Source organism: Rhinolophus hipposideros, assembly GCF_964194185.1.
Source record: "Rhinolophus hipposideros genome assembly, chromosome: 13".
Taxonomy (NCBI): Eukaryota; Metazoa; Chordata; class Mammalia; order Chiroptera; family Rhinolophidae; genus Rhinolophus; species Rhinolophus hipposideros.
In genome coordinates this window covers 16,042,395-16,068,403 of record NC_138059.1, presented here as the reverse complement: position 1 = coordinate 16,068,403, position 26,009 = coordinate 16,042,395, and the positions used below count along the sequence as shown (strand labels likewise).

The following is a 26,009-nucleotide window of genomic DNA, read 5'->3' as shown; positions in this document are numbered from 1 at the left end:
CCACCCCTGCCAACTCCCTCCACAACCAGCATTATCTGGTGATTCCTACTCATCCCTCAGGCCTCAGCTTGAATCACAAAACCTTTGGGAAGGCTTTCAGTTCCTCCAAAATTTGAGTGGATGAACTCGCTTGTAATCCCACCCCATCAAAGCACGTACCACACTGTGGCATGATTGTGGCTCTCCTTGTTGATCCATTCCTCTTCATACCCTGCTCTACTGCACCCCTCCCCCAACCAACACCCACTCCAGTAATAGTCCCTGAGTTTCTTGAATGCTGGAACTGGATTTTACTCCCTCCGTTGAATTGCAAGCTCCTAGCACAATGCCTGACACATAGCAAATGTTTTATAAATATTTTCTGGATGAACGACTGAGTTCTATGTGCCAGGCACTATACACATAAAACATTTATAATGTGACAGCGTTGACTCAACATTTATTTCCATGATCTCATTGAATTCTCATAACAGTCCTCTTAGATATTATTATTTCCATTTTACAGACAAGGCTACTGAGGCTCAAGGACATTAAATAACATCCTCAAGGTCACATAGTAAACGAGGAGTCAAAATTAGAAATCAGGTCTGTCTGACCCTAATCCTGTGCTACAGAGGGACCAGTGGTTGCAATACAGTTTCTAAAATGAAAACATAGTTCTAATAAGATGAGGCAAAGGAGTCAGAAGTCACCTCTCCTTGTGGATGGTCGGGAGGGCAGCAGGATTGTCACAGGTGCATAGACTTGATTTTGAAGGATAAGTCTGAGAACAAAGAGAGGGATTTGCAGGTACAAATGTGATAAGCTGTGAGATCCCAGCCTCTTCGCTCCGAGTGGAGTGAGAAGTCTTCTGTAACGAGAGCTCAGGGTGCAGGGGGTGGCAGACAAGGGCAGTTGGATTGGAGCATAAGGAGTAGAGCCCACCTAGTGAGAGGGAGGAACTGACAGGATGGGAGCATTGACAAGGTATGTACCCTTAATTCTAAGTGATTGAGTGCCAGCTCCTAAGGAAAAAATGGCGTTAACAGACCCTGGAAGGGATGTTAAGTTAGTGTGAAGTCAGGTAGAAAATCTGTTGGCGAATAGAGGGAAATAATTCCCCCTCCATACTGCATGAGAAACAGAGGTTCAAAACCTTTTACTTTGTTAGGAACTCTTCAAATCACATGCCATAGACAACTGAGTGGAGACCTGCAAGAGTGGAAGAGCAATCAGTGTACTTTAGACATGCCTCCTCTTCTCATTCTCTTCCAGCAATGCCTGCTGTTTTATCAACTGTTTGTATTATATTTGTTATTCTTCTTTATATGTGTATGTTACACACTCCACTACATACATTGTTTTGTGTTGTTTAGTGCTTCCACTATGAAGGGTTATTGTTATCTCCACTTTCTAGATCAGAGAATGGAAGATCAGAGAGGCTAAGTGACTGGTCCAATCCCGCAGCTAGTAAGTTACAGCTAAGAATTAACCCTTGTATATCTGACATCAAAATCTATGGTCTTAACCAATAGCATGGAGATTAAAGTAATAACAACTACCAAATACTCAGGGCCTCCTCTGAGCCAAGCACTTTATGTAGATAATGCATAACAAATGGGACACTGTATTGCTCTGTCTAACCATTTAGTCCAGTTCCTTTTCTCCTTCTCCTTCTTCATCTTTTTAATTTTAAGAATTTATTTCAGCAAAAATCAATTGGAATCGGGCAGCACCAAACCGGAGGTGATTAGGAGGGTTTCACTATCAGGAGCTCAGGGAGAGACTTTTACAGACAAAAGGCAGAAATAAGAAAATTATTGATTGGCTGTAGTGTAAAGACTAGTTGGCTGCTTGTGATTGGTTGTCCTTAGCCTTTTGATTTCCTAATCTTGAGGCATTTACCAGGTTAGAGTTTGGTTTGCTTCCATAAGCCACCACAGCATTCAAACTACCTCAGTCTATGAGCCTCATTTAATTAATTTAACAATTCGCCCGTTTTGGTCATACTCTCATACATGAAGGATTGACTGAAAATTTGGTATTCGCACTACTCTCAGTTACTATCAGTTACGTTGTTTTGGTCTCCTGGTGCAACTCATAGGGTATGACGTCAGGTCCGTGGAAGAATTGTTGTTGCTGTTCATCTCATTCATCTTGTTTCTCTTTCTCCAAGCTCACTGAGACCATCTGATGTGCTGTTGATGGACAGCTGTGAACGTGCATTGAAGACCTCTGTGAGAACCTAACGCCCCAGCAACACTATAATGACGTCTATGAGGAGCATAATATCAAGCGACTTAGCCATGGGCTGCATGAACCAAACCAGTACATCAAAGGAGGTCCCTGAAGGGGCATCAGGCCATTTTAGCCAAGTGGCTTGTTTGTTCACTTCCTGTATTTGCTCTAATACCAGAGCTGTTGATCCACGTAGAGCAGGAGGTCCTTGCTGTGGCACAGACTCCTCCTTGTTCAAGTAATAAGTCAAGTATAACAATTCCATTGTCTAACACCACCTTAGCGAGAAAGTCTCGGGACTTTTGTTTTTCAGCTGTGTCCTTAGCAGTAGATTCAAGGATCTGGAGCCTTGTCTTCTCGTGCGTTCACAGAAGAAGGAGGGAAAAGGCAGCAGGAATCGAGGTTTTATGTTGGAGATGAACATCTTGATCCGTGATCTTGGGAGGGCCGTCTACCTCAAGATGCCAACAGCTTCTGGGGAGGAACCTCCCCAGTCAATTTTAGTTTTAGATCTCCAGCGGGTGTGCAGTTTCAAGAGTCTGAAGGAGCCCTTTTAAATGGGAAGACGTGGACCCAATGTTCAATTCCCTGAAGTGTGGCTGCCGTCTGGGTCGTGAGCACCTGCCCTGTCCCTTCCAAGGAGGGTCAAGGACAGTCTTTGTTCTTCCTCTCTAGACGAGCCCCCACAGAGAGAGACCTGAGAGATCTGACTTTGCAAGACATCTTATCCTTTGCCGGCTTCAGTTTGCCCAGGATGCTGGCTGCAGGTTCCGGAAGGAGTGGGGTCTCATCCTGAGAAACTGAGGCCTCACATTGAACCCGGCCTGGTTTCTAGTGGGACCCAGTCCATCCCCAGACCCGGCCTGTTTTTAAGTGGGAACCAATCTATCCCCGAACGGGGTCCGGTTTCTAGTAGGAACTCGTTCATCCCCGGACCTGACCTGGCTGGTAAGACGGACCCAGTCTGGTTCCTGCCAGTGTCTGGACCTAGTCCAGAAAGAGAAGGGCTCGAGTAAAATCTGAAAGCTCAAACGCAAGAGGTGCGGCGCTAGGACCCAGGGCCCGGAAGGCCTTGCCCACCATGGCAGAGGCAGCGAGAAAGCAGCGAGCTCCAGAGGCTATGTAACAGGTACTTACACTTGGTTGCTCCTTGTTCCTGGGGACTTTGGGGAAAGGGGGTCTTCTTTGGTTCCCTGTTCTGGCACCAGAACTGTTAAACGATACACTGAAGCATACTGAAAATGTTTAGAGTTTATTTGAGCACGCATAGATTTGCATTGGGCAACGCAGAACCGGAAGTGGCCATTACGTCTGGGAAACCGGAAGTGGCCATTACGTCGGGGAAACCGGAAGTGGCCTATGACTTCTGCAGGCCCTGCTTCAGTTTCTCCCCTCTGTTCTCCACTACCTCCTTTTCTGCTTCCACGTTTAGAGGGCATGGAATAGTTGGATGATTTTCCCACTTATTAGAAATTCTTTGGGAAACTTGTTTCTTCTTGAAGTCCACAGTCAGAGTCTATGAGAACAATGTCATGAAAGAGCCTTAAAAACAAGTGTGTGATGCCAGTTGCACCCCTAGTCTCCTTTTAGTGAGAAATGGACAGGTTATTATGCTATTACATGGTCCATCCCATTCCTGGAAGCCATCTTAAGCTGTTCAGGATAATGTATCTCTATGCTGCACCAGTTTTTTTGTTCCATAGATGCTATTTTTTATAGTTTTATGAACAGCAAATGGCTCCTTAGGAGAACATTGTAATCGCTCAATCTGGATTTTCCTGCAGTCTCGGTATAAGAATGATAAAATGCTCATGGGACAGTGCCAATTGGAAAGGATGACTAACTCCAGCTTTCTCATCCTTGGGATGGACATTGTGAATGTCAGGATCAAGCTCTGATGTATTCCAGATGATGGGCAAGGATGTACAAAAATGCAGGCTTCCATTAGCAGGAAGACTGGGAACAAAAGAGTACACCATTCATTCACTTAATCAACGGACAAATATATAGTGAGGGCCTGCTCTGTATCAGACACTGTTCAAGGTGCTGAGACTACACAGTCCTGACTCTCAAGGTTCTACATTGTCTGAGAGAAGACAGGCAATAGATAAATATATTACATTCTATCAGGAAAAATAAAGCAAGAGAATAAGGCACACTATGGGTGAGACATGTGATTTTATGTAGCATGAGCAGGAAAAGGCCTTCCTAAGTTTATAGTCAGCAGATACCTTAAGGAAGTGATAGAGCAAGATTTGCAGATGTCAGGGGAAGAGTGTTTCAGGCAATTATGGATAAATCCCTGGGATAAAGTGTGTTTAAGGTGTAGCAGCATGGATGTCCTGGCTGCTGGAAGAGTGGGTGAGAGAGAGAGTGATAGGAGACGTCATCAGAAAGATGCAGGTGACCGGCAGAGCAGACCGTCAAGCCTCATTTACATCTTGGTAAAGAATTTGGGTTTTATGTTGTGTGGATTGATAAACCACTGAGAGGTTTGAGCAGAGGAGTGACATGATCTGGTTTACTGCTTGAAAGGTCCCTTCTGTGTGCTGTGTGTAGAATACATGTAGGTGGCAGGTGGAAGCAGGGAAGCCATAGATAGGTTAGTCCAGGCAAGAGATGCTGCTGTTTGGACTCTGGTTCTCATGGTAGAAATGGCATATGGGGATCGAATTCTGGGTATTTAGAAGGAAGACTTGAAAGAATTTGCTAATATGTTGACTATGAGAGAAAGAGAGGAATCAAGAAGTTTTACCTGCATACCTTGGAAGAATAGAGGTGTTAATGAGACAGGAAAGATTTCAGAAGGAACCGACTGAGGAGGTGGGAGCATTATCTCCATTTTGGACATGTTCAATGTGAAATGCTTGGTCTACTTACATGTGAAATTCTAGAGGAGGCACTCAGGTAGTGAGTCTGGAGGCCAGGGAACAGATTTGGCCTAAAGGTTTACATTTGAGATTAATTAGTTTGTAGTTAATCTACAAGACTCGATGAAATCACCTAGGCAAGTGTTGCCAGGAAAATGAGTTCTTGATTGGTCTCTTCAAAGGGTGCAGTTATATCATCAACTTGGTATAAAATCTCCCACATATGTTGCTTTCATCCCATTCCTTTGGCGGGCAACATGCTTCCATGCTTTTCCTAAAATGATTTAAAGTGAAATGCCACCCACACTAACTCCAAATTTTGTTTCTAAAGTTCTTAGAGACTTCAACAGAGAGCAGCAAAGCAGATGGTATACTTTGTACCGAAAGAAAACAACTCAGAGCAGCTTTCCTGCTCTACCTGTTAGGAAATAAATCAGTGTGGCCCAATCACATGGTGGTGTATTCAAAATGCCCATTCCTCCCAAATATCTATCCATGTCACAAATGTGTTTCTGGATTCTTACCAAAGATAATGGTAACTGTGTTTCCTGGAAAATAAGACCTAGCTGGACAATCAGCTCTAATGCTGATTTTTGGAGCAAAACTTAGTATAAGACCTGGTATTATATTATATTACATTATATTATATTATATTATACCCAGTCTTATATTATAGTAAAATAAGACTGGGTCTTATATTAATTTTTGCTCCAAAGATGCATATAGAGCTGATTGTCTGGTTAGGTCTTATTTTTGGGGAAACGCAGTAGTTGCAGGTCAAGGTCTCAGAGCCATTTTGCCCTTTATATATGACTTCATCCTAAGTGTATAATCAGTAAAGCAAAAGCTTGAAGAGAGGAGAGCTGTGGATCCTCCAGCCAAGGGCAAGGGAGCATGCTGAATTGTCCATACAAGCCAGCCTCAGCACAGAGTGGGGTGGAGGGGTGACGAGTAGATCTGCAGGGACTAGGAAATATCATCTAGCACATCTCCTGACAAGGACACACACAGGTACAGTGATCTGTAGAGGTATTTGTTACATCATTTCATATCTGACTCCCATTCTTGCTACATGTCTTAATAATGTATTTTGAATTGATTGTAGAAATTAATTCTATAATTTTCTTTTGACTAACACAGTAATATTGTGTTGAACTTTTTGCATGTGAAAAGCATCAGTTTATTCAAAGTCAACATTTAAAGAACAGCACAGTTTTAAAACCCTATTTTATAATTCTGTGTGTGTGCACATGCACGTACATATCTGTATTCATTTTCAAATAAGAGCCTCGATCTTAAGCACAAGGACAGTGTTGGGTCCCAGCCTCAGAGAGACTGGCTTCCTGGCCTGGTTTCCAAGCAGAGGATCAGGTGAGAGGAACAAGGCAGAAATCATTTAAGACAGAGATCAAAGCTGGGTGGCCTGGTCAAAAGACTACATATCAGAACTGGAGCAAAGGACCTCAGGCAGGCAAGTGGAGGTGATTCAGTTTGTTATGAGTCCTGAAATGGGACTTTTTAAATGCTCTCTGAAATTGGTGCTAGGGCCTGGCAATTAGAGCTGAGTCAGCAGGAGGGGACCAAGTGGCTCCAAGTGCAGGTGAGAGAAGGGATAAGGACTCAGAGAACAAAACAAGTGATTGCACAAGCAATTAATGTCACTACCTCCTTTTAACAAGGTTTAACAGCTCCTACCTCTTTGCTCAACTGTGCATATGGTTCTATGCTGATAGGAGAAGAATCAGAGTTTCTTAATGGCAAGCTAGTTTGCGTGCCTGACGCAAACATTGTGACCTCCTAGAACAACAAATGGAATGACATACTAGTGAGATTGGTAGAAACCAGAAATTCTATTTAAAAGTTGAGTTATCCAATATCGTGATTTCCAGAAGTTTCAAATAAACTAAAGTTTGGAGTCTGAATCACTTTGTGAGGCCTTCTGTGATACCTTTTAACTTTCAGTCATGGCATTTAATTGAAGGTAGCTGCGATTTTAAAACAGTACAAAGATGGTAGGTGCACAGCAAATACAAATTTTTCATAAGTTCACTGCGTGACCTTCATAGGGAGCAGCAAAGTAAGTATTTTCCCAGGTCGTTATTGCCTTAATTTTGACTACAGTGCAATACCTGGGTCAAATGCTTAATTTTATCAGAATGAAATCATGCTACTTTTTCTGCTGCTATAATTGTCAGAGCTATTGAGATTACACTCCTAAATAATTATCAACAATGATTTGATTTTTAAACTAAAATGTTATGAAATTTTAAATATTCCCTGGTACACAATTATATTGTGAAGGATATTAATAGAATGCCATCTCACTTTCAGTAAAATAGGTCCAGGATGCTGATTTTATTAATTTATATGAGCTTTCAAATGATGGACTATGTAGGCTATTTCTGCACTAAGAAATTAAAGGACAAATTTAGATAATTATAATAAAATATTTGAACTTTTTTTTCAATATCCAGATAACTGAGGTCAAAGGAAGGTTTTGATAAAGAATTATCTAAGTATCTCAGATTTTAACTTTATTCTGTGCAGGTACACAAGTGGTAAAAACATACTTCTGATATTTTACTAAAATTTATTATTTCTTAATTAACTATACCCTTTTAAAGAAAACAAATATATTAACATAGCAAAAAGAAGAAAATAAAAATCATCTATGACCTCACAGTCTAGGGATAACAACTATAAGCATGTAGGTATATAATAGTTTATAGTTTTTAATGTGAAATATCAAAAAAAGATCATTGTACAGATTTTTAAAAAATATGTCTATATATAGAAAATATGAGTATACTTATACGGATTTTTAATAGAGAATGATTTAATTACAACAATTTGTGTGGTCTCAGTGGCTGCGCTTTGGGTTAAAAAGTTTATTTTACATTGATTCTGATTTCTGATATTTCAAATGATATATTTAAATTCCTTGATTTTGGATCATTCCCAATTAACTGTAATTAATCTTAGCAAATTCTAGGATCTCTGGCTAGAAACGGACTTCAAAAATGATACATTTGACGCCTGAATCTGATGCTGTACCTCTTCTTCAATATTTCCGCTTGAATTTATCAAGCCTGGACTTACTGCTTTTATTAATGAAAGATTCACTTCCTTTTGGGGTTTTCCCATCTTGAAATAATTTTGACTGCTTCAAACTATTTCCTTATGTTGTTTTACCATCTGTCTCTATATGGTCTCTAGCCCTCAAAAGCATCAAAGTCTAATCCCTTTTGTACACGACAGTAGCCCAACCACAAGATTAAACACAGTCATAAATCCCCCTACCTTCTCAGCTTTTCCCCCCATTTCCTCTTTTTAGCGTAAGTGCTACACATTCCCTTAGGCCCTCTATATTTCAGTTTCAAAACACCCACCAAACTATGTTGGAAACAGCAGATAACTTTAGTCCATTATTATAGAAACTATCGGGTTCATGAAGGAGTATAATTTAAATTAGATACAAATTTGTCATGAAGACTAATTATAATATTTATTTTTTCCTGGAGAGATAAAATTCAATGAATTGCTATGCTGAAATTGGACAATGTAATTTGCAATATTTATCTTTCAGTGATGTTTTATTGGGATATTAAAACTCATACTTAATTCAGTAAATTGGATTTTTAAAAGACCTACTTAGATTCACTTAGTATGTTTATGGAGCACCAGCTGTTGACTATAGGATAATTCTGACATTCTTAGCTCCTTAACTATCCCAGCACATCACTAATGCAAGATATAATTTCACAAATTGTCTGGTACTGAGATCTGGCTCTTTGAATACATTGCATTTAAGCACAAAAAGCTCTAAATCTACATACTTAATTATACATACAGCGTTATCATTTCTGTCCCTAATTCCTTAATCAAAACAGTCATTAGCAAAGCAAAGGAAATTGGATTATGAAAGAAATAAGGATTGGTGGCTCTAAAATCAGATAGCTGTTTTTAGAAAGTCAGGTTGAAATTGAGTTCTATTTTATTATTCAAATACATAATGTCACTCTCCTGTCAGAAACATTTTCAGTTTTAAGGATAAAGCGCACAGCATTTTTGTTTCCTTTGATGCAAATTTTGCATGCAATCCATGGGTAGCAAGGGATTGAACTGTTATGCATTTTGATAGAATGACCTGTAACATATTGACTCACCCCAAAGCTTTTTGGGGTGTCATTTGTGAAATTGGTTTTTGGTGGATTTTCAATCAAAGGTATTTGTTTTGAATGGTTGCATAGCTGGAGTCCCTGGAGTTCAAGTATTTTTATTTTACCGGTTCAACTGAAAACAGTGTTTTACAACAAATATTGGTTCCAAGAAACTCATTGAGAAGAAGCAAACTAGTACTTGGGAGAATCTATAATAAATTTAATTCAAGTTCGTGCCAAGGCAAAGACTGGCAAATGGTCCTATGTCAGCTCTCACCTCCAGGAGAGTCTTACTGTGCTCCAGAGGCTGGTTTCATTCACTCGGCCTATGTGTGCACAATGCAAACAGCATCTCTGCTATTTAGATTTCTAGATGGTACATATTAGTTATATAAATATTAATAAAAAATTCTGCCCTTAAATATTACATGTCACAGTTAATATTCTGCACACTCTGTCTAGATGTCTGCTTCTCCATATTTGCTATTAGAACTTTATTAATCAATTTGAAACTTGTTTTTTTCCCTATGTGCGAATTTTATCTGGAACACTATGTTCAGACTAGCACGGGAAGAAATATTGGCCATTCATTTTTTGATGGAAGATAGGAACTTAGGATGTGGCCTACAGTTTTAGCCATACATGATATTACTGAGATAAGTGTTATCTTAGACACAATGCACTTCATCTTGTGTTTTGCACAGCAGAGGAATGCTTCACTGTCTTGTGGGGATACAGAAGTTCCCCGTGTTGATGAGCTAGCTCGCACGAGAGCAGGGAGGCTGAAGATGAGCTTCCTGTGTTTGTGGGAGACTTGATGGCTGTGGCTCGCAATTTGGCTGTCCTTTGTAACTTTCTCTGGAGCTTTACAAAACACCGATGCCTGGGGTCCTAGCCTTAGGCATTCCGATTTCACTCATCTAGGGTAAGGTTTGGACATTGGGAATTTTAAAACTTTCTCAAGTGATTCTGATGTGCAGACACAACTGAGAACAGCTGTTCTAAAAATCACTTCTGACAGAGATTAGAGAGCTCTTCTAATCTGATTCTATAATTTCAAAATTATAATTATATTTTTATATTATATTTTATAATTGTAATTATATTTTTATGTTATAAAAATATAATTCTACTCTGGTTCTATGATTTTTATAGCTGTGCTCCCTAAGAAAACCCTAGACCTGCAAAATAACCTACAAAAAGACATTCCATGGTCAGATAAACTTGGGAAATGTTACATATCTTACCATCATGTAGGAGAAATTCAATTCACCTTTACAATGCTAAAGAATCTTATCTTCTCTAATGTTTCTCAGAATTTTCAAACAGGATCCTCGCTTTTTGTAACAGTTATTATGATCCCAGGAAACTTTAGCATTTTGTGTTCTAGATGTTGGTTATGCTGCTTTGTTTTGTTGATTTGTTTCTGAACTTTGTGTTTAAGGAAGGAAATTCTCCCATTACTTGCTTATCTGTACATTATACCACGAAGTAGATTAAGCTTTTACTGGTCTCTTGGTTTTGTGTTGGTTATTATTATACCTGCATGGCTATTGAGTAAAATAACAATGTGGTATGAAGCTCGCTGGAGATACCTTTTTTTTGGGCCATTCCCTTTGGACCTGGTGTTTGTTAATGCAAAGAGCCTGGTCTTTAGACCATCCACCTTTAGTGCCCTATGTGACACCCTTCGGGGAGGGGTTACTGGTCTTGTTTGAAAGTTACCATCTTGCCAGTTACTTAAACCTCCTTTGAGTTGATCCTGTCTGCAACTTAAGTCATGAATTCCTTGTCTTAAAATGCTTTTCTCTGTCTTAAAATATCTTAAAATCTTGAAAACAGTATGGAATGTATTTCTTTAGCAGGGAAGAAAGCTGGAAGATTTGGGATGTGGAATGAGTGGTATAACCACGAAGGGAGTTTTACTCACAAATGAGAATCAGACTCGGGATGGTCATTGGCCTTGAGGCTAGAGAAGGCAGCAAACATGTCGTTTATCATTTCTCCTTGGGTAGAAGTGAAGATGTGACTAGACTATACACCAAAAAGCAGAACTATCCATGCTGTTTATGTCACATCCCAGGTGTTGTCTTACTTGGTTTTTTGGTCACATGCCAACTTGGCTTCCTACACACTCGTTGGCTTCTGTAACTGGGCACGCTCATAGCTTTCTTCCTATGGCTGTCACTGCTTCTTCTGGTCACAGGTTGGTAAAGACACTTGTTCTTTGCTCCCATGGTGACCTATGCCCACTTACTTCCATTATGATACTGGCTCCAGGTAGTGACAAAGCTTTCTTTAATTTTCTCTTAACCATATTCTCTGTATTAAATACATAGCTAAATAATATAACTTTATATGTATGGTAATCTCCTTAAGAGTGGGAAACATACTGTTCATTCATGTCTCCCCAGATCACAACAGGCACTTAACAAGGTGTCAACAAATGTTCGTTAAACTAAGGTAATTGACTGATCCCATGAACACTCGGAGCTCCAACAGGGAAATGGAGTCAAAGCCAGTGAGAAACACCACCAAAAGGAATACATGCCTTTTGCCACTAAAAACATCACTCTTTCATAACAGGACTGATGAATATTTGTTGTAGAAGATTTTAGAAATAAAGGAAGAAGTAGAGAAGATAAAACACTATTCACACACCCATCACCTACCACCAAAAAATAACCTTTGTAAATAATTCAGAATATGTTTTTCTGTGTATAGGAGGGGTCTATCTATCTGTGGGAACAGAGTCCCAGAGTGCAGTTTCCAGGCTCTCAGCCTCACGTAGAAAGGTGCTGGCTTGGTTATTAGATGGCCATCCGCTGTGGCTGAGTGGCCATGCGCTGTTACTGGTTAGCCATTAGCCACTAATATAATTGCCGTGGCTGCGCTAGGGGATTAGTTGGTTGGTTGGCAGAGAAGTGGACGGCAGGTTGCAGATCGTGTGGCTCATGCTTCCTGTGTCTCCAACCCAGCCACTAGCGAGAAATAATGGTATGACTCTCCTATCTATGGCTCCGTGGGTGTTCCTTTTTGGCCTCACCATATCCTGAGTTCTTGTGCAGGAGCGGGAGCTGAGACCCTGCACGACATTATCTATCTATCTATCTAAATTATACTTACAAGAGAATTTGGATAATACTGAAAAATGATTTTGTACCCTCTTGCATTCAGTGTTACAATCTTTCATTTAACAAATATTTACAGGGCTTCATGTCTTGTAACAGGCACTGTTTTTACTTGTAGGGATATATTTAGTGAATAGTTATCTTGAATGTTTTCCTGAAAACCTGATTTTTAATGATTTAACTAATATTTCATATTTTGGCTTAACTATAAATCCATTTAGCAAATTCCTGGCTGTTACCATTTCACACTATCATTAGTAATCATACAACAAGTATGACATTCATAAACCTGTATGTTTTTCTCTAATCACGCAAGACAGAAGGGTAGTTATTGGATTATAAAGCAAGAACTTTTTAAAAAGTTGGTTAGAGATGCTTCTGTGATATGACAGGTTGTAATAATTTATAAACCTTGTCCTCCAGTAGTGTACGAGAGTACCCATCCTGCCACCCTCACTGGTATAAACTTGTACTTTCATTGTTAAATACATTTGTCTGCCTATGTATTGTCTCATATTAGAATATTTTTATTCTAGTATGTCTAATATTCACATTCTTACCCAAATATGTAATCTTTGTTTTTTTCCATTAATTTTTGTTGACTTTCAACAAAAATGTGACCATTCAGAAAATACAGATTCAAAGGAAACTTCTAAAAACCTCTTTTAAAGGATTTTCTTTTGAGCATCTAGGTTGTATTTTAGCTTACTGGTAAAGGTCCTGGGGTTTTCAAAATGGTTTCTTGCTAGTTGCTTTCCTCGGTTAACATATTCAGTTCAGGTGCTCACATTTAGTAGAGGTACATTAAGCAAGGCAGATGTTCAGTGAAAGTCAAGCGTCCTTCAAAGAGTAATAACAGCATCCCAGGGGCTCCCTAGAGTGTGAAACCTTCTGAGACTCAGCATAATAATTCGTTGGGAGAATCCTGTCACATCAGTCTCTTCATGAAAAAAACAAATCCAGCTTAACTGAGATCAACATATCTGACAGTACTGCCCATTATGGGATGTTCTCTATATTTTTAGACTTATTGATGGAAAAGTTCCAGGTATTGTCACAAAGAACAGTTTTAATCCCAGTCACTAATAAAATGGTCAAATTTCTGAAGGCAAACGCTAAACTTGTTAAAAGGGAAACACATCCAAGGACAAGAAATGCCATTCATCAAGGATTTTAAAGTGTTAATATAATGGAATCTATATGTATGCTGTTTAGTTTAATTAAAGGAAAATAAAAAATAATTGTGTATTCTCCATCTATGAGGGTCACCTTTTGAGGTTGCCATAAGAAATTAAAGGGAGTTCCCCTAGTCTCAAGAGGAAGTCTCTTTGCTTTTGGTCCAAAAAGTGGCGCTAGTGGATGACTCCATGTTTGGAGTGACTGTATATCTAGCATTACAGCTTGTTTTCATTTGCTCTTTCCATAGTTTGCTTCTTTGTTTTCCATGAACACATGCCTTAGAATTCATATAGCTTGTTTCTTCTGCTGTTTCTGTCATGCAATCAGGAAGTCAAAGAGCAGGTCTGCATGGAGCAAAGAAAGGTTTCTCAACCTCGGCACCACTGAATGGCTATTTCTTTGCTGAGAAGCCCTGTCCTGTGCATTAAGAATAGTTATCATCCATCGCCTCTCTCCAGCAGATGCCAGTGGAACTCCTTTTTCCCCATTGTGATAATCAAAAACCGTTTCCAGATATTGCCATGTGTCCTGTGGGAGGCAAAGTCGCCCCTGGCTGAGAACCTTTAGAGTAAGTATAGAGTAAATGTACCCCTGTGCTCCTAAAGCATCCTCTGCTTCACCTCTGGCAGGCCACATTCCATTGTCTACCCAATAGGCATAGTGGTCTTTCACTACAAGTACGATCCGTCACTTCCCTATTTAAACATTTCAATGTCTTCTCGTGGCCCTGTAATGAAATCTGTTCTCCTTGTAGAATCTTTTAATGGAGCATCGTCGATGATGTTGACCCAGCCCATTCTCTGACCCATAGGCCACCCTACTTCCCATTGTAGAAATAGGACGGTCTTCTACATTTATTCCGGTCAGAGATACCATCTCAAAGAGGCCTTTTGTGCCCATCGATAAATGTAGCCTCTCCTTCCTTCCAGTCATTCTATCATCTGGTTTGTTCTCTTTCTAAGCACTTATTTCATCCTGGTACCAATCTTAGTTTTCCTAGTTTATTGTCTTTTCCTGAGCACATTAGATTGTAAACTCATGGATACATTTCTACACACCTAGTACTTCATAGATACTCAAAAATATGTACTATGCATGAATGAATAAATACATGGGTACAAACAGGCAGACGTAGTGACTCGGTATACGTATTTTCTCTTTTTTCATATTCAGATTTAACAATTCAGTAATACTTCAAATAGTCTGATTGGTACAAAGAACAACATAAATATCCTTTTGTATATACTATTCAGACAATGTGTGGTACAAAGGATGAGGTGTGTCATGTATTGGGCAGAGTCAGTGTGCATATGTATACAATATTTTACAAATGTATCATCAAGACTTTTTCCATCTATGTAAATCAACACTTAACGAGTTAAGTAGTCAACAAGGGTGGAATGCCACAAAGAGTAAGATTCATTTCCCACCGTCGAGGGGCTCAGGGACAAGGAGACCAGTAAAGAGAGTCTGATAAGTGATTCAATGTGACATGAGGCTAGGGACTGGGGGAGCATTTGGGAGAAACTCTGAAACAGATAGAGCTTGAGCGTATATGTTCAAAATCAGGGAAGCTGACTAGCGTTCCAATTTTCAAAGAGCCCTCTGATGTATTCTGGTAGAGAAACACTTCACATGGTTAGTGAAAGGAGCACCCTTATATGTCCTGCAGGAGAAGCTTGTTGGCAATTGGCTGTGCTCCATGACCCCAGGCGCCTCCAGATTTGGAAGGCCTTCAATCTCCTCACTCACTTCTTTTGCTTCCTATTTTTCCTTGGTATATATACAACTCCTAGACTTCCCTACTTCCAGAAGACCTCTGAGCCAGTAGGAACAAAAATATCTTTGGGGAACTTCCAAACAATTGTCGATTGCCATTGATTGCTTTTTCCACTGTAACAGCTAGGCAAATCTGTACCATCTAATAGTAATACAGTATTGATCTTCTGTCCTCAATGATGGGGCCAGTATAAATATTGTGCCCGAGAATTTTTCTTGTGTGTGTGTGTGTGTATGGCACTATTTAAGTGGGAGGCAGTGGTATGTGCATGTATGTCCCATAATTCCAAAAACTGTGACTAGGGTATTGAGGTATGTTAAATAATGGGGATCCATTATTAAAATGTTTAAAACCATTTTGGGGAGAGAGTTTATGACCTAGTAAGTCCAGCTCATTAGTTCTTCAGTGGAGTCATTCAGTGTGACTTCTTCAATCCGATTCCTCATGGATAAGCAACCAGGCCAGTGAAGCTTCATGTAATTATTACATTGAACTATGATGCAAGAACTCAAAAGGCAGCTGTCTCTCAGATGAATTTAATGTATGAGAGGAAATTCACGCTCTTCTTAATTGTTTGGGGTGGGCAGAAGCTATGCACACTGTCCCCAGTTAGGTTTTCCGTGTGACTTCAAATACATGTGTCAAAATCATTCAGATATCGTTAATTTGGGAGGCCGGGCCCAGGGAGGAACTCAAACAAGGAGTTGATAGTTTTCTACTCTGTACAGATGAGTAGGCAGTCATCCTGAGAATAACACCCTTTTCCTCTCTTGTTTTGCTGAAAGTTTTAACTACCCAAAGTAGAACGGGGCAGTGATTTAGCTCTTTACTCCTTGTTTCCCTCTTCCCTCCCCTGACTTTTTTAATTTTTAATTTTTTGTTTTTGCAACTTCTGTGCCTCTAGTGGTGTACTGAGGTGGTTTTGGAGATCGCTGCTTTTGTTAGTTGAATTTATGCAAGGTTTTCTTTTTTGTTTGTTTTTCTCTGATTTATTTCAATTAGTATAATTGACACTCTCATCCATCCATGTTGTTGCAAATGGCAAGATTTCATTTTTTATAGCTAATATTCCATTGTGTGTATATATATATATATATATATACATATATGTATATATATATATATATATATATATATATATATATATATATATATGTACTAGGGTTTCCAGGAGGGAATTCCAGGCCATTCTCAGAAACGTTTTTCGCTTTCCCATTTCCGAATCCCGAGATATAAACTGTTTACTGTTCTCCACGATGAATCATTTCCACAAAGTGATGGCCGATATTACCAACCACCTGGGTTCAAGGAGCTGATTTTCCTGATTTCCCAACCAACTTTTCTCGGGATTCAGGAAAGGGAAAGTGAAAAAAATTCCTGAGAATGTGCGGGAATTCTCGCCTGGAAACTCTAATATGTACCACATCTTTATCCATTCATCTGGCTATGGACACTTAGGTTGCTCCCGTATCTTGGCTATTGTAAATAAGGCTGCAATGAATATAGGGGTGCATATGTCTTTTCCAGTTAGTGTTTTTGTTTTCTTTGAGTAAATACCCAGAAGTGGTATTGCTTATGCAGGGTTTTCTTAAACTGCCTTTATGATACCATGCCTTCCCACAGGCAAAATAGTCACACATTCTGTGCAAGGCAATAGGAACTTCTCTTCTTCTCCAAGGAGGAAAGATACCTACTTTCTAGTCTGTTCCTGCCCCGTGGTCACAAATGTCAAAATCCATATTGCTGGTGGCATTTGAAATGGTATATGCACAGTTCAGGAAGCATAACTGTGTACTCATTAATCATTCTGGACCACCAGTCAAAATATTTTCTCTGCAAAGATGCCTTTTGCATTTTGTACCAATTAATGTTGGATGGAATTCCAGCCACAGTTAATCTGTGGCAAAGCTTTTATTTGCTGTCAGGCATGCAGACATGAAAAATGCTCAATGAAATATTTTAATTAATAAAAATGTGCTGAGAAGTGTATTTTTCTGAAGTAGATTTTTATTACACTTCATTACATTTCCAAATTTAATGGACACATATATTATGTCCTGTCACCATGGGAACCGCATCAAGACAGGCTTTTTATAGGCTGTTGGATATAGTTATAAAACTCTCACAAAGACAAAATTGTTTCTTGTAAGTTTAAAAGAAGCTGTGTTCATTTACAGTATGTATAATTTACTGCAGAGCTTGAGGCAGTAGAGAAGGTCTTTATTTGATTTAGAGACTAACACTTCTTTTTATGAAGCTCTTAAGTTTTAATTATTTCAGGTCTATGTTCATGAAGATATAACTTGGCTTTTTATGAAAGTAAATTTGAAAACACGTAAACTTTGTATAACATGAAAAAAATGAAATTCTGTTTTATAACTGTTTAAAGCAAAATACTTTTGAAAAACAAAATGTCCGAACATACATAAATGAACCCCAATATCCAACTTCAATAACTATCAACGTTATCTGTACTTATTTTATCTATTCCCCTGCCACCACCACTTTTTGATGGTGGAAGTATTTTAAAGTAAATCCCAGACATTATATCATTTTATTATCAAATACTTCATAGTATGCATCTTAAAAAAGAGTGGAGGCAAGTAAAAGGACCATATAGTAAATGTTTTATATTCGATAAAAATATCAGAAAACAATATGACAGAACATATAGATCATATTAACAAATATAACAGGCTTACCTCACTTATTATATGGGAAAAAAAAATTTCAGATTGTCCAAAAAGGCAAAACTCTGCTCTCCACTGTTTAAAAGGGACATACCTAAAATTAAATGATTTCCTAAGTTAAAAATAAAGGGTAGACAAATACAATTAAAAGAAAAAAACAAAAACAGGAGTCTTGTTATAAGCAAGATGGAATTAAGGCCAATAATAGTAAAATAAATAGAGGAGGACATTTTTATAATACTAAAGGCTGAAAATCATAAAGAAGATGCAAAAGTTATCATTATTGTTTATTCATCCAATAATACAGCAACAACTCTGAAAAAAGCCGCAACTACTAGAAAAGAGAACTACAGACACACTGACGAGAGGACATTTTAACACAATTTTCTCAATCCTGGGAAATTGAGAGAACAAAACACCAGTAAGGAAAGAGAAACTTCCACTAACATAACCAGTAAAGTGTAGCTAATAACTGTATTGAACTCTGAACCCTGATAATAGAAGTCTTTACTTCTTTCATGTGAAAGTCATTGAAACTGAAATTAGTAAAAGCTGATAGAAAAAAAAAAAGAGTTTGAATCCTAGCTTAACATTCTATACCACTTTCAAAGTTAGAAAATGTGTTCATTTTTTTTACTTAAAATTATTTATGCGTTTTCCATGTTCCAGTCACATGACCTGCTCCTTCCCAAACAGGGATTTATTCTAGCAATTTATGACTTTCTATATTAAAAGTAAGCATTGGTGCTGATTTTTACATCAGACAGAGCTTGAGAGATTTTTCCTCAAAGGTTTCCAACTTTAACCTGCAAGAGACTATTCGGTGTACCTTCATTTGAGCTTTCTGCCTTTTAAAAATGCCAGTGTGAGGTTTGACAAACAGGGAGATAGCTTTTCCATCAGTCACAGCTCAGGCCAGATAACTGCACGGGGGGCGTCTTAGTTAAACAGACAAGTAAAGGCAGGTCTTTTAAAACAAAATGAGGGATTAGGCTGTTTCTGAGAGGTACTACTTCCCTTCTTTGTTAGAAGGCTCTCCTTCCCTCCAAGGGAAGTGACATTTAGGAGGGAGTGTTTGTGGCCTAATTTTCCCAGGAATGCAGCATTGCTGCATTTGTTACAATCCTTTAGGATGTTTCAGGTCTCTAAGGTATAGCATTTTTTCCCTCCCAGTTTTCATTAAATGAATATGAGTGTGTGATGGGGAGTATGGTTTATTTCACAGCAGCCAAAATGGGTTGTAAGGGGATCACAGTTGGGGACTGGCAATCTATAAAATGGTAAAAAAAAGTTGTGGGAAATACATAGTAGGAGTTCAAATCCACTTTGTTTAAGTGGCTGGCTGCTCTGCTGGCTTGGCATTTATGCATTTGTTTACTCTTATGCTTTTTTATTTGCTTTGTTTTAATATCTGGGGGTTGTGAATTGCTGTAAGTGAAATTTGCAAATAGAGCAGAGTAGCTATTGATGTGGATTTTTGGAGTCAAACTGCTCTGCAAATTAGAACCCCTTACTAGCAATATGACCATGGCAATTTACTTAAATTTTCAGACTTTTGTATTCACCACCTGTAACATGGGAAACAGAGTAATAATACCCATGTAATGGTGTTGCAAGGATTCAACTGAAGAATTTTTGTGAAATGCTTAGCACAGCTCTTACATGTGTTAACCATTCTATCATCGATGCCAGAAGCTACCCTAACAGTACCTATAATATTGTAATAATTGATGTTTCATGTTGAAGGTGATTGAAGAGAAACTCCTGACTGTGTGGCTAAAAGTGAAACTGAGGCTTTTACCTTAAAAAAATTAATTGTGATACAAAAATTTACCATCTTCTTAAATGTATTAAGTTAGTAGTATTAAGTCTATTCAGTCACACTGTTGTACAATAGAACTCCAAAATTTTTTCATCTTGGAAAACTGAAACTCCACACCCATTAAAGAAGGCATTTGTTTTAAAGGACAACTTCAGATTCACAGAAAAATTGCAAAGATCGTACAGAAAATCCCTACATACCGAGTTTTCCCTATTATTAACATCTAACATTAGTATAATACATTTATGACAATTAATGATATTGATACATTATTATTAACTAAAGTCCATGCTTTATTCAAATGTCCTTAGTTTTTACCTAATGTTCCTTTTTCTGTTCCTGGATCCCATCCAGGATTCAATATTACGTTTAGTTCTCGTGTCTCTCAGACTTCCTTAGTTTTTGATAACTTTGACAGTTTTGAATAGCGGTCAGCTATTTTGTAGCATGCTCTTTATCTGGGATTTGCCTCATGTTTTTCTAATGCGTAAACTCAGGGTAGTCTACATACTAACAACATGATATTCCCGTTGACGTTGACCTAGATCCTGGCCAAGAGTGTTTGCCAGAGTCCAAACTGTAAACTTACTAATGTTTTAAATTGCAATTCCCTAATGACAAATGATGTTGAGAATCTTTTCATATGTTTATTTACCTTCTGTATATCGTTTTTGGTGAAGTGTATGTCCAGATCTTTTGTCCATTTTTAAACGTTGTATTGTTTTCTTCTTGAGTTTTAAGAATTCTTTGTGTATTCTAGATACAAGTACTTTATCAGATATGTGTTTTCCAGATATTTTCTCCCAGTCTAGTAATATCTTCTTCCATTCTCTTAACAATGTTTTGCACAGAGGAAAACTTTTTAATAAAGTCAAACTTAATCAGTTTTTTCTTTTATGGAGTATGCTTTTAGTGTTGTTATCTAAAAACTCACCAGCAAATAAGTTCACATAGATTTCCTGTGTTACTCTTTTCTAAAAGTTTTATAATTTTTCATTTTACATGTAGGTGTATAATCCATTTTGAGTTAATTTTTGTGAAACATGTTAGGTCAGGTCTGTGTGTATAGGTTCTTTTTTTTGGCAAATGAACATCCAATTGTTTCAGAACCATATTTGAAAAGACTGTCTTTATTGCATTGCCTTTTGCTCTTTTTTCAAAGATCAGTTAACCATATTTGTGTTAGTCTATTTCTGAACTATTTTCTTCCATTGATTTAATTCTTTAGTCAATGTTACACTGTCTTAATTACTGTCACTTTATTGTAAGTCGGCAAATCAGGTATTGTGAGTCCTTCAACTTCGTTCTTCTTCAGTGTTCTGTCGGCTATTCTAGGTCTTTTGCATTTCTACATAAACTTTAGAATTAGTTTGTAAGTATCTGCAAAAAGCTTGCTGGGATTTTTGACTGGGATTACATTGACTCTGTAGATCAATTTGTGAAGTATTGCCATCTTACTAATACTGCGATTTCCAATCAGTGAACGTGGACTATCTCTCCATGTTTTTTTAGATCTTCTTTTGTTTCATCAGAATTTTGTAATTTTTCTCATATAGACCATGTACATGTATTAAATATATACCTATGTGTTTTTTTTGGTGCTATTGTAAACAGCATTGTTTCTTTTTTAATTCCAATTCCAATCGTGCTCTACTGATGGATAGGGAAGGACTTGACTTTTGTGTATTAACCTTGTACGCTGTGACCTTGCTACTAAACTTTCTTATTAGTTCCAGAAGTCTTTTCTCTGACTCTTTGAGATTTCCTACAGAGACAATCATGTCACTTAAGAATAAAAACAATTTTATTTCTTCCTTTCCAATCTGTATACTATCTGTATTCTTTTCTTGTCTTATTGCACTTGCTGGGATTTCTAATATGATGTTACGTAGGATTGGTAAGAGGAGATATCATTGCTTTCTTCCTCATCATAGGGGGAAAGAGTTCAAAGTTCAGTTTCTCACCATTGACTATGATGTTACCTATAGATATTTTGTACATTTTCTTCATCAAGATAAGAAAGGTCCTCTCTAGTTTTTCTTTGCTGAGGTCATAAATGGGTGTTGGATTTTGCCAAATTCTTGTCTGTATATAGTGATATGATCATGTTATTTTTTAACTCTTGCCTGTTGTTTTGGTGGATTATATTGATTTTTTCAAATTAAATTTATTGGGTTGACAATTGTTAGTGAAATTACATAGATTTCAGGTGTGCAATTCTGTATTACATCATCTATAAATCCCATTGTGTGTTCACCACCCAGAGTCAGTTCTCCTTCCATCACCATATATTTGATCCCCCTTACCCTCATCTCCCTTCCCCCACCCCCCTTACCCTCTAGTAACCACTAAACTATTGTCTGTGTCTATGAGTTTTTGTTTCTCATTTGTTTGTCTTGTTTATTTGTTGCTTTTGGTTTATATAACACATATCAGTGAAATCATATGGTTCTCTGCTTTTTCTGTCTGACTTGTTTCGCTTAGCATCATACTCTCAAGATCCATTCATGTTGTCACAAATGTTCCTAGTTTACATATATATATATACATATATATATATATATATATCATATATAGTGTACATATATATGTACACTATATCATCTTTTCTTACCGCCGAAGAGTATTCCATTGTGTATACATACCACAACTTCTTTATCCATTCATCTATCGAAGGACATTTTGGTTGTTTCCATGTCTTGGCCACCGTACACAAAGCTGCAATGAACATTGGAGCACACGTGTCTTTATGTATAAATGTTTTCAGATTTTTTGGGTAGATACCCAGGAGAAGGATTGCTGGGTCATATGGTAATTTTATTCATAATTTTTTGAGGAACCTCCACACTGCCTTCCATAATGGCTACACCAGTCTGCATTCCCACCAACAGTGTATGAGGGTTCCTTTTTCTCCACAGCCTCTCCAACACTTGTTACTATTTGTCTTGTTGATGATAGCTATTCTGACTGGGGTGAGGTGATTATCTAATTGTGCTTTTTATTTGCATTTATCTGATGATTAATAATGTTGAACATTTTTTCATATGTCTATTTGCCATTTGTAAGTCCTCTTTGGAGAAATGTCTCTTCAGTTCCTCTGCCCATTTTTCAATTGGGTTGTTTGTTTTTCTGTTGTTGAGTTTCATGAGTTCCTTTTATATTTTGGATATTAGCCCCTTATCGGAGGCACTGTTTGCAAAAATCTTCTCCCATTCAGTCAGTTGCCTCTTTATTTTGTCGATGGTTTCTTTTGCTGTGAAGAAGCTTTTAAGTTTCATATAGTCCCATTTGTTTATTTTAGCTTTTACTTCCATTGCCTTTGAAGTCAAATTCACAAAACACTCTTTGAACCCAAGGTCTGTAAGTGTAGTACCTATGTTTTCTTCTATGCAGTTTGTTGTGTCAGGTCTTAAGCTTAAGTCTTTGATCCATTTTGAATTAATTTTGGTACATGGTGACAGATAGCAGTCCAGTTTCATTCTTTTGCATGTGGCTATCCAATTCTTTCAGCACCATTTATTGAAGAGTCTGTCAATTTTTTTTCATAATAAGCCAGTCTTGCAAATTCAGAATAAGTCCCACCTGTTCATGGTGTAATTATATTTATACATAAAATTTTTATACACAAAATAATTATATTTTATTTGCTAATATTTTAAGGATTTTTGCATCTGTATTTACAAGAAATATTGGTTCCTTTCTTATAATGTCTTTATCAGGTTTTGGTATTAGGGTTAACACTGGTTTCACAGAATGAGTTGGAAAGTGATCCATTCAATTTAATTTTCTGAAAGAGATTGTAGAGTACTGGTATCACTTTTTTGTTAAATTTTTGGTAGACTTCACCATTTAGTAAAACTGTATGGACCTCATGCTTTCTCTTTTTGGAAGCTTATTAATTATTGATTCAATTTGTTTCATACCCTGTTTCCCCAAAAATAAGGCCTGGCCGGACAATCAGCTCTAATGCATCTTTTGGAGCAGAAATTAATATAAGACCCGGTCTTATATTATATAAGGCCTGGTCTTATAGTAAAATAAGGCCAGGTCTTATATTGATTTTTGCTCCAAAAGACGCATTAGAGCTGATTGTCTGGCTAGGTCTTATTTTCTGGGAAACACGGTGTGTGTGTGTGTGTGTGTGTGTGTGTGTGTGTGTGTACACACACATATATAAATATATATATATTGTGTATATATATATATACTGTATATATACTATATATGTGTATAATATATACTATATATATTTGTGAAGTATTTCCATCAGTGTGTGTGTGTGTGTATATATATATATATATATATATATATATATATATATATATATATATGTATATATATGTGTGTGTATATACTGTGCTTTACATAATCTCAGTTCTCATGACAATTCTCTAAGATGGATGCCATTAATAACTTCATGCTGCAGACTTGAGGAAATCAAGGTGTACAGAGCCATGTAACTTGCCTGGTCACCTATCAGAAAAGTGGCAGAGGCTGAATGTGAACTCTGGTCAGTCTGACACTTGTGTGAACTTGATCCACTGTTTCCTGGCACTTTCTTTGACATTGTCACTGCTTAAAGTATTATATTCATGATTGTAAAATTCTGTTTCCTTAATATCACCTCTTAGACCTTTCTTCATTAATTTATTGAATAATATGTGACCTAATAACTGTCAGGTCCCAGTGCTAAAATAATGAGCAAACCAGACATGGTCCTGCTATAAAGAAGCTACCAGTAAAGCAAGGCAGAAGGAATCCATCAAAGTGCACAAAAATAAATCTGGAATTATGTAATATTGTAATGGTGTATGAAACTGGTTGGATTTGTTGTGATATAAACAGGAAATGATTCCTCTTTTTCTGTTTCTGCCTTTAAACACGCTATGATAGATAGATTTCCATTTTTATGCAAAGAGGTAACTTTGGCATGTCCTACAAGTTTTCAATTGAAATTTTTATAGAGATAATTTTAAATGTACATACAGTTTTAAGAAATAATAGAGAGCGCCCATGTACTCCTTACCTACTTTCCCCCAATGGTGACATTATACAAAAGCACAATATCACAAATAGGACATTGACATTGTAAAATTCATTGACCTTATTTATAATTTTCCGTTTTTATTTGTGCTCATTTGTGTTTTCATGTGTATGTATGTGTGTTTTGTATTTAATTCTATTTAATTTTATGTCATATATAAGATCATGTATCTACCACCACAGTCAAGAATTTGAATAATTTCATCACTACAAAGATCCCTTATGTCAGCCTTTTTATAATAACATCCATTTTCCTCTTTGCTTCCCCTCTGTATCTCTAAATTCTACAAACCACTTATCTGTTCTCCATTTCTAAAATTTTGTCATTTGAAAATGTTATCTAAATGAAAAATACAATGTGTAACCTCTTGGGACTGGCTCTTTTTCACTCATGACAATTTTTCTTGAGATCCCTCCAAATTGTTGCATGTAACAATAGTTTTGTGATGAAGAGATTCTTACTGTCATCACAGGTATGAATTCAAGGACACACCGAATAAGGCAAGCAAACAAAGCCAAGCAAGCGGTGGATTTATTAAAAGAAAGAAAGAGAGTACACTCCCAAAATAGTGGGAGTGGGCAGGCCAGGAGGAGGGCAACTGCCCCAGAGAACAAACAAAGAGGCTTAGGATTTTATCAGAATAAGGGTGCAAAATATTCAAGATTTAGGGGTGGCATCACAGGCGTTCCCATGTGGGAACACTGACCACTCTTCGCTGACTACTTCTTTCCCTCGGGAAGTTGGAGTCCCTTGTCCTTATTTGGCCCTTGTTGGCACTGTCATGGTGACACAGGGGTGGAGATTTTTCCCTGCTTGCAATGCTAATAATACGATCTATTATAATTAATTCAGTTCACCTTGAGGGGCAAGATGGCCTCCTGAGTCACCAAAATCTAGTTCTGGCTAGTGTGGTAGCTGTACCTTTTCTTAAGAATGACCTTAAGAATGATCTTTTTTTTTTTTTTTTTTTTAAGATTTTTATTAAAATACAGCTAACATACATATTATTTTAGTTTCAGATGTACACCATAGTCATTCAACATTTATATACCTAAAAAAGTGATCATCATGAGAAGACCAACAACCATCTAATACCACACGATTCTATCACATTAT

At 37.5% G+C, this 26,009-nt stretch overlaps 1 protein-coding gene across 1 annotated transcript in view; it reads left to right on the top strand.

Moving 5' to 3' along the window:
- COLEC10 (collectin subfamily member 10) overlaps nt 1–26,009 on the top strand; it is a 412,450-nt gene that overhangs the window by 35,193 nt on the left and 351,248 nt on the right. Inside the window, exon 2 of the mRNA XM_081071265.1 lies at nt 2,156–3,346. The gene's annotated coding sequence lies outside the window, so the exon portion shown is untranslated. The remainder of the gene's footprint in view (nt 1–2,155; nt 3,347–26,009) is intronic.